The sequence below is a fragment of the Scylla paramamosain genome, chromosome 17, assembly GCF_035594125.1.
Source record: "Scylla paramamosain isolate STU-SP2022 chromosome 17, ASM3559412v1, whole genome shotgun sequence".
Lineage (NCBI taxonomy): Eukaryota > Metazoa > Arthropoda > Malacostraca > Decapoda > Portunidae > Scylla > Scylla paramamosain.
In genome coordinates, this window is record NC_087167.1 from 20,352,826 (window position 1) to 20,362,825 (window position 10,000).

A 10,000-nucleotide genomic window follows, 5' to 3' on the forward strand; every position below is an offset into this window, starting at 1 on the left:
GGCCTAAACCCTCGGAAGGCTTATGGACCGGATGGGGTCCCTCCTATTGTTCTCCGAAACAATGCCTCCATGCTTGCACCTTGCCTATTCAAATTCTTTCAGCTCTGTCTGTCAACACTACCTTTCCTTCTTGCTGGAAGTTTACTTACATTCAACCTGTTCCTAAAAAGGGTGACCGTTCTAATCCCTCAAACTACCATCCTATTGCTTTAATTTCCTGCCTATCTAAAGTTTTTGAATCTATCTTCAACAGGAAGATTCTTAAACATCTATCACTCCACAACCTTCTATCTGATCGCCAGTATGGGTTCCGTCAAGGCCGCTCTACTGGTGATCTTCTGGCTTTCCTTACTGAGTCTTGGTCATCCTCTTTTAGAGATTTTGGTGAAACTTTTGCTGTTGCCTTGGACATAATTATCAAAAGCTTTTGATAGAGTCTGGCACAAAGCTTTGATTTCCAAACTACCCTCCTACGGTTTCTATCCTTCTCTCTGTTTACTTCATCTCAAGTTTCCTTTTTGACCGTTCTATTGCTGCTGTGGTAGACGGTCACTGTTCTTCTCCTAAATCAATTAACAGTGGTGTTCCTCAGGGTTCTGTCCTGTCACCCACTCTCTTCTTATTATTCATTAATGATCTTCTAAACCAAACTTCTTGTCCTATCCACTCCTACGCTGAAGATACCACCCTGCACTTTTCCACGTCTTTTCATAGACGTCCAACCCTTCAGGAGGTAAACATATCACGCAGGGAAGCCACAGAACGCCTGACTTCTGATCTTTCTAAAATTTCTCATTGGGGCAGAACAAACTTGATATTGTTCAATGCCTCAAAAAATCAATTCCTCCATCTATCAACTCGACACAACCTTCCAGACAACTATCCCCTCTTCTTCAATGACACTCAACTGTCCCCCTCTTCTACATTGAACATCCTCGGTCTGTCCTTTACTTATAATCTGAACTGGAAACTTCACATCTCATCTCTAGCTAAAACAGCTTTTATGAAGTTAGGTGTTCTGAGACGTCTCCGCCAGTTTTTCTCACCCCCCCAGCTGCTAACTCTGTACAAGGGCCTTATCCGTCCATGTATGGAGTATGCTTCACATGTCTGAGGGGGGTTCCACTCATACTGCTTTTCTAGACAGGGTGGAATCAAAAGCTTTTCGTCTCATCAACTCCTCTCCTCTAACTGACTGTCTTCAGCTTCTCTCTCACCGCCGCAATGTTGCATATCTAGCTGTCTTCTACCGCTATTTTCATGCTAACTGCTCTTCTGATCTTGCTAACTGCATGCCTCCCCTCCTTCCGTGGCCTCGCTGCACAAGACTTTCTTCTTTCTCTCACCTCTATTCTGTCCACTTCTCTAACGCAAGAGTTAACTAGTATTCTCAATCATTCATCCCTTTCTCTGGTAAACTCTGGAACTCCCTGCCTGCTTCCGTATTTCCACCTTCCTATGACTTGAATTCCTTCAAGAGGGAGGTTTCAAGACACTTATTCATCATTTTTTGACCACTGCTTTGACCCCTGTATGGGACTGGCATTTCAGTGGGCATTTTTTTTATTACATTTTTGTTGCCCTTGGCCAGTGTCCTTCCTACATAAAAAAAAAAAAAAAAAATAGTAGTAGTAGTAGCAGTAGTAGTAGTAGTAGTAGTAGTAGTAGTAATGCTATTTTTCATATATTTAGTAATTTTTTTTTTTCATATTATTATTTATATTTATATTTTTTGTTTTGTTTTGACATTCATACGAATGCTATAAAGGTGAAGCATAGAAATTTATTTGATTGATTAATTAATTTATATATCTATTTATTTTGATTTTTTAAATTAATTAATTTATTTATTTTTATTATTATTATTTTTTTTTTTTTATGTCTCTATGATAAGCAAAGCATTATAGAATTTATGAAAGCACATATCCTCTAGAGTCTTGCCCTACAAAAGATTCTGTAAAGTAAAAAATAAAGGGAATAAGTGTCAGTGACGTTTGATGAATAGAGGAAGGCGTGGCAGAAATTACCATAAAACGTATATAAATGAAAATTTATCTTCCTCGTATTTTCCAACTTGCGTTTGCTTCTTGAAAATTTAACTGGGTGGGTCATATAGCAGACATATTGTTCTTTCCTCCATTGTAGTTTGTTTCCAGCAAGCCCCCTAAATAAAGTTTCTGTTTTTTTTTTTTTTTTTTTTTTTTTAAAGAAATGAGGAATTACATTCTAACGCTGATCACTGAGCGGAGCGTAGACGAGCTGCTATCCTCAAGGACGTTACCTCTCTCTCTCTCTCTCTCTCTCTCTAAATAAGACTTTAAATAAAAAGAATATATATATATATATATATATATATATATATATATATATATATATATATATATATATATATATATATATATATATATATATATATATATATATATATATATATATATATTAAAAGACAATGAATATCCTCTGGGGAAGGGGTGACAATCCTTATTTAACCCTTAATTTCAGTTGAATTTTGACAAGTCTACGTTAAAATGTTTCCATTTTTCTGCAGTGATAAAGAAACGTAGAGGGGTAGCTAATATATTTAATTGTTAATTGTATCTTTTTTTCTTTCTTTTTTTCATTTATTCTTTTATTAATTTTTCTTTTCATTGCTTAATTATGCATTATGCCGACACTGCAGGTTACAATTGCAGATATTGCAAGTATTTTTGACACAATACAAGTACATCCAGCTAAACTATTGCTACAGTATAGAGAGAGTATTTCGATTACATACCTTATTCTTCATCTTCTTTTCTTCTTTTTTTTTTTTAATAAATATAATAATAAATAAATAAGTAAATAGGTATTGTCAAATGAAATCGTCGAGATTACGCAGGGGTTTCGGGCAATACTTGGATGGGTGACTACACAAGCCTCATCTGTCTGAAAAAAAATAAATAAATAAAAAAAATAAGAATAAGAATAGGGAGAATGAACGAAAATTTTAAGTAATAAAGATAACAGTAAGAATTATTATAACAAGAATAAGAAAAATTACAATAAAGGAATATAAAAAAAAAGAAAGAAAGCATCCCATGTCTTTCTTCCTAATTGTCATAGAAGGGTGAATTCTTTTGTATATTTTCCAACATTTCCAATACAACGATATGAATGGGGGAAGAAAGAATAAGAATAATAGAAAGAAGGCCTCCCAACACCTAGTTCTCCGGTCTTGGCCAATTAGCTAACGGCGGGATCAGCGCAGTTAAGCAGGGGGTCCGGGAAGAACTTGGATGGGTGACCACAAAAGCCTCATCTCTCTGAGAATAGAAAAAAATAGCAATAAGAATGAGGAGAATGAACGAAAAACGAAAATAATAAAATAACAATAACAACTATAATAAAAAAAAGAAGATTAAGAATAAAAAGAACAAAAATAAGGGAAAAAAGTAATAATATATCTCTCTTGCTAATTGTCGTAGAATTATGAATGAAGGGTTAATTTTAGTGCATATTTTCCAACATTTTCAGCACAACAATGCAACAACAATACAGGAAAGAATAAGAATAAGAGAAATAAGCCCTCCCAACACCTTGTTCTCCGCTCTTGACCAATCAGCTGACGGCGGGATCAGCAAGGTTAAGCAGGGGGTCCGGGCAGAACTTGGATGGGTGACCGCACAAGCCTCATCTCTCTAAAAGTAGGATAAATAAGAATAAGATAAGGAAGAATAATAAAAAAAAATGAAAATAATAAAGATAACAATATTAATTATGACAAGAATAAGAAAAAAATAGAATAAAAAGAATGAAAAAAATAAGAATATCACAACTTTCTTGCTAATTGTCTTAGAATTTTAAATGACATGTCAGTTCTGCTGTATATTTTCCAAGATTTGTTATGAATGAGGGAAGAAAGAATAAGAATAAGAATAAGAATAAGAACAAAATGAATTAGACTAACAATAATGATCACATCTTTCATGCGGTGACTGCGTGGGCGATGAGCCTCACTGGACGTTTCTGACCAATCACAAGGCAGGGTTGGAGTCGTCGGGCCCACCCAATTCATATATAAGGGGATTTTGTGGGAAGCGCGGGCAGACTCAGCTGAGTGTTCGTTGTGAGTTGTTGTTACCACAACTATGGCACGTACCAAGCAAACGGCTCGCAAGTCCACTGGTGGCAAGGCGCCCCGCAAGCAGCTTGCTACAAAGGCAGCTCGCAAGTCTGCTCCAGCCACTGGAGGTGTCAAGAAACCCCACCGTTACAGGCCTGGAACCGTTGCTCTCCGTGAGATCCGCCGTTATCAGAAGAGCACTGAGCTGCTTATCAGGAAACTGCCTTTCCAGCGCCTGGTGCGTGAAATTGCTCAGGATTTCAAGACTGACCTCCGCTTCCAGTCCTCTGCTGTCATGGCTCTCCAGGAAGCTTCCGAGGCTTACCTCGTGGGTCTGTTTGAGGATACCAACCTGTGCGCCATCCATGCCAAGCGCGTGACTATCATGCCAAAGGACATCCAACTGGCTCGTCGCATCCGTGGCGAGCGTGCCTAAGAAGTCATCCACGAATGATCTTCATAACAGCAATATCTAGGCCCTTTTTAGGGCCAAACATCTCTTTCATTAAAGAATTTTCATAGACAATCTGTTTGGTTTTGTGGAAGAAAATATTTATTTTCCATCTTTCAGTATCAGGTTAATAATTAACTTTCGACTTTCAACTCAATATCCTTCCCCCCTTTTTTTTTTTTTATATTATTATTATTATTCCCTCTTCCATGGCCATATCTCTTTCACTTGGGAGAATTTTTATCTTTCTTTATCTCTATTTTTTTTTTATCTTTTCTTTATCTCCACAGAATAATAATCACGATAATAATAAGCATAATAATAATAATAATAATAATAATAATAATAATAATAATAATAATAATAATAATGATACAATAATTATTATAATAATAATCATAATAAAAACAACAATATTAATATTATTAATAATGATAATAATAATAATAATAATAATAATAATAATAATAATAATAATAATAAAAATAATAATAATAATAATATTAATAATAATAACAATAATTATAATAATAATGCATTTGTCTATATCGTATCTTTTTTCCTTTTCAAGTGTGGCTCCAATGGAGCCGGGTATTATTTTATACTGGCAGCAGTATACTGGCCGCCTGTTTACTTGGAGGAGGTATACTTGGTAACAGCCTTGGTGCCTTCAGAAACAGCGTGTTTTGCCAGTTCACCAGGCAGAAGAAGACGGACAGCGGTCTGGATTTCCCGGCTGGTGATGGTGGAGCGCTTGTTATAGTGTGCCAGGCGGGATGCCTCGGCAGCGATGCGCTCGAAAATGTCATTCACGAACGAGTTCATGATTGACATGGCCTTGGAGGACACGCCAGTGTCTGGGTGGACTTGCTTGAGCACCTTGTAGATGTAGATGGAGTAGCTCTCCTTCCTCCTGCGCTTCTTCTTCTTGTCGCCCTTGGCAATGGCCTTCTGTGCCTTGCCAGCTTTCTTGGCAGCCTTTCCTGATGCTTTGGGAGGCATAGTGTCGCCGTACTGCTGTGAGAACGAGTGTGCGTTTTCTCATTATTATTATTAAAGGTTTATTGAGTATTATGTCAACATATACATATATACATATTGCACAAAGGAAAAAATATACATGAATGTACATAATACACAAAGCGGGCACCAGCCCGCAGGTGGGGGAGTCTTGGGTCCCGGTGGTGGGCGGTGCGGTGGCGCGGCGAGGAGTGCTGCTCGCCGGTCAGGAAAGGAGCTGCGACCTGTTCAGCGGGGCGGGGGCGCTGCCCTGAGAACTCGCAGCATCAGGTCTGTGGGCGTGTGGCGGACGATGAGGGCAGCCCTGGCCTCGCGGCTGCTGAGGAGATCACCGCCTACAGGATGGGCCGGTGGTGGCGGCGTTGGTCTGAGGGCGGCGGTGGCCGGACAGGACAGTAGGTAGTGCACTAGCGGGTGGCGGCTGTGCCTCCCGCAGTGGTCGCACTCCTGCCCCCGAAAGTCGTCGTACAGCTGTTCCCTGGTGCAGTAGCCCAGCCTTACGCGTTGCAGCAACACGCCGTCTGCTCTGGGCTGCTGCTGGGAGGCGTCCAACGACTGGTAGCCAGTGGCGGAGGCGTACCAAGCTGCCTGTCTCTTCCTTGTTTCCAGCTGCCGGTGCGTGTGGCGGGCGCGCTTGGTTGCGGCGAGCCTGGCTCGCGCCCTCACTTGGCTCAGGCTGGGCGGCACATGCCTTGTCACCTGGGGGCCACTAGCAGCTCTCTTGGCGGCTGCGTCAGCAGCCTCGTTGCCTCGTACTCCCACGTGGCTGGGTATCCAGTTGAGCCTCACCCGCCGCCCCTGCGCGGCGAGGCTCTGGAGGCTACCCAGGATGGCGGTGACGAGGCCCACGTTGTCGCTGGGATACGGCTGTTGTAGAGCCTGTAGCCCCGTTCTGGAGTCGGTGTGGAGCACCACGGTGCGCTCCCGCCGGTGTTGAGCGTGCTCCAGAGCCAGCAGGATGGCCACCAGTTCTGTCTGCAGGGTGGAGCAGTGGTCGGGAGTCCTCTCACACACCTCGGCCCCTCTGGTGATGGCAGCAGCGCCCGTCCTTCCGCTGTCAGGGTCAGCCGAGCCGTCGGTGTAGTACACAACACTGTCTGGCTCGGTGACCTGCGCCATGGCCATGAAGGCGTGCTGCCGCATCTCCTCCACGGCGCAGAGCGCCTTGCTGGCGGGCAGCTGTGTGGCGGAGAACTCTGCCGCGGGTGGCTCCCACGGGGGTGGGGCGCGGAAGGTGGGGGCAGGGAGATCCGCCTGTGGCCAGTTCTCCATGCGAGCCAGGTTGTGGGTAGCCAGCGTGCACTGCAGCAGCCACGGGTTGCGGCGGAGAGATTCGGCACCCTGCGTCCCCGCCAGCCTTAGTCTCCTCTGTGTCACTCCCTCCGCGTCACGCTGCAGCACCCTCGCTACGCGGCAGGCCGTGATCTGCTGTACCCTGGTGGTGAGGGGCACCAGTCTGGTCTCGCTCTGCATGATGCATGCGCTGGACCACCTCGGTGCCCCCAGCATGGTCCTCATTGCGGTGTTTTGTAGCACCTCGATCCGCTCCTGCTGGTTTGGAGAGAGTGCTATGAGGACGGGGGCGCTGTAATCCACCAGCGAGCGAACAGCGTGCACGTAGTACTGGCGCAGGACGGAAAAAGTGGCGCCCGCGCTGATTCGCGTCATGGCCCGCATCACGTTCAGCCTAGACTGCGTCCTCTCCCTCAGGTAGGCGGCGTGGGATGTGAAGGACAGCCGCTTGTCCACCCACACACCGAGGTACTGGTAGGAGTTGGTCCATGCCAGCTCAACTCCCTGGACGCGGAGCTGCCAGGTTGGGTCTGCCGCCTTCACCATCATGGCCCGGGACTTCTCTGCCGAGATCTTGAGCCCCAGGTCCTGGCATTCCCCGCTGATGAGGTCGAGTGCCTGCTGCGTCCTCCTGAGCTTGTTGCCCCTTCCGGTGACGACGAGGGCGAGGTCATCGGCGTAGCTCAGCAGGACGGTGCCAGCGTGGAAAGGCAGTGCCACTAGCTGTTCCATCAGCAGGTTGAACAGTAGAGGGCTGAGGATGCCGCCCTGGGGCGTCCCGTTCTCAAGTACCTTGAAGGTCGACCTCAGGCCCTGGAACCTAACCCTGGCGCGGCGGCGCTGCAGGTAGTCGCGGAGCCAGGCCAGCAGCCTTCCTCGCACCCCTTTCCGCACGAGTGCGTCGAGGATGGCGTGAGGGCTGGCTAGCTCGAACGCCTTCTCGAGGTCGATGAAGACGATGACGGCGGGGCGGTGGTCAATTTGGGTCAGCAGGGCGAGGATGCTGTCTGCCGTGCTCACTCCGCGGGTGTAGCCGAACACATGTGGGTGAGAGGGCCCCACGCGCCACTGTAGCCGCGCGAGCACCATCCTCTCAGCCGTTTTGGCCGTGCAGCTGAGGAGAGAGATGGGTCTGATCTTGGTGGGCTCCCTCGGCTTTGGAATCGGCTGAATGTCGGCTTCCTTCCACGCGGGCGGCAGACAGCCCGCCATCCATGAGGCGTTGATGGTGGCCAACAGCGCGGCGTCCCCAGCCGGCCCAGCGTGCGCCAACATGGAGTATGGCACGCCGTCCGCCCCCGCTGCCGTGTCGCGGCCTCTCCTCCTAGCCCGCTCCAGCTCTTGAAGGGAGAAGGGCTGGTCAGTCACGTCGGCTTCCTCCATCGCCTCCCTGACAGCCTCGTCGCGGTGTGGTCGGAGCTGCTGGAAACAAACTACAATGGAGGAAAGAACAATATGTCTGCTATATGACCCACCCAGTTAAATTTTCAAGAAGCAAACGCAAGTTGGAAAATACGAGGAAGATAAATTTTCATTTATATACGTTTTATGGTAATTTCTGCCACGCCTTCCTCTATTCATCAAACGTCACTGACACTTATTCCCTTTATTTTTTACTTTACAGAATCTTTTGTAGGGCAAGACTCTAGAGGATATGTGCTTTCATAAATTCTATAATGCTTTGCTTATCATAGAGACATAAAAAAAAAAAATAATAATAATAAAAATAAATAAATTAATTAATTTAAAAAATCAAAATAAATAGATATATAAATTAATTAATTAATCAAATAAATTTCTATGCTTCACCTTTATAGCATTCGTATGAATGTCAAAACAAAACAAAAAATATAAATATAAATAATAATATGAAAAAAAAAAATTACTAAATATATGAAAAATAGCATTACTACTACTACTACTACTACTACTACTACTGCTACTACTACTACTATTTTTTTTTTTTTTTTTATGTAGGAAGGACACTGGCCAAGGGCAACAAAAATGTAATAAAAAAAATGCCCACTGAAATGCCAGTCCCATACAGGGGTCAAAGCAGTGGTCAAAAAATGATGAATAAGTGTCTTGAAACCTCCCTCTTGAAGGAATTCAAGTCATAGGAAGGTGGAAATACGGAAGCAGGCAGGGAGTTCCAGAGTTTACCAGAGAAAGGGATGAATGATTGAGAATACTAGTTAACTCTTGCGTTAGAGAAGTGGACAGAATAGAGGTGAGAGAAAGAAGAAAGTCTTGTGCAGCGAGGCCACGGAAGGAGGGGAGGCATGCAGTTAGCAAGATCAGAAGAGCAGTTAGCATGAAAATAGCGGTAGAAGACAGCTAGATATGCAACATTGCGGCGGTGAGAGAGAAGCTGAAGACAGTCAGTTAGAGGAGAGGAGTTGATGAGACGAAAAGCTTTTGATTCCACCCTGTCTAGAAAAGCAGTATGAGTGGAACCCCCCTCAGACATGTGAAGCATACTCCATACATGGACGGATAAGGCCCTTGTACAGAGTTAGCAGCTGGGGGGGTGAGAAAAACTGGCGGAGACGTCTCAGAACACCTAACTTCATAAAAGCTGTTTTAGCTAGAGATGAGATGTGAAGTTTCCAGTTCAGATTATAAGTAAAGGACAGACCGAGGATGTTCAATGTAGAAGAGGGGGACAGTTGAGTGTCATTGAAGAAGAGGGGATAGTTGTCTGGAAGGTTGTGTCGAGTTGATAGATGGAGGAATTGATTTTTTGAGGCATTGAACAATATCAAGTTTGTTCTGCCCCAATGAGAAATTTTAGAAAGATCAGAAGTCAGGCGTTCTGTGGCTTCCCTGCGTGATATGTTTACCTCCTGAAGGGTTGGACGTCTATGAAAAGACGTGGAAAAGTGCAGGGTGGTATCTTCAGCGTAGGAGTGGATAGGACAAGAAGTTTGGTTTAGAAGATCATTAATGAATAATAAGAAGAGAGTGGGTGACAGGACAGAACCCTGAGGAACACCACTGTTAATTGATTTAGGAGAAGAACAGTGACCGTCTACCACAGCAGCAATAGAACGGTCAAAAAGGAAACTTGAGATGAAGTAAACAGAGAGAAGGATAGAAACCGTAGGAGGGTAGTTTGGAAATCAAAGCTTTGT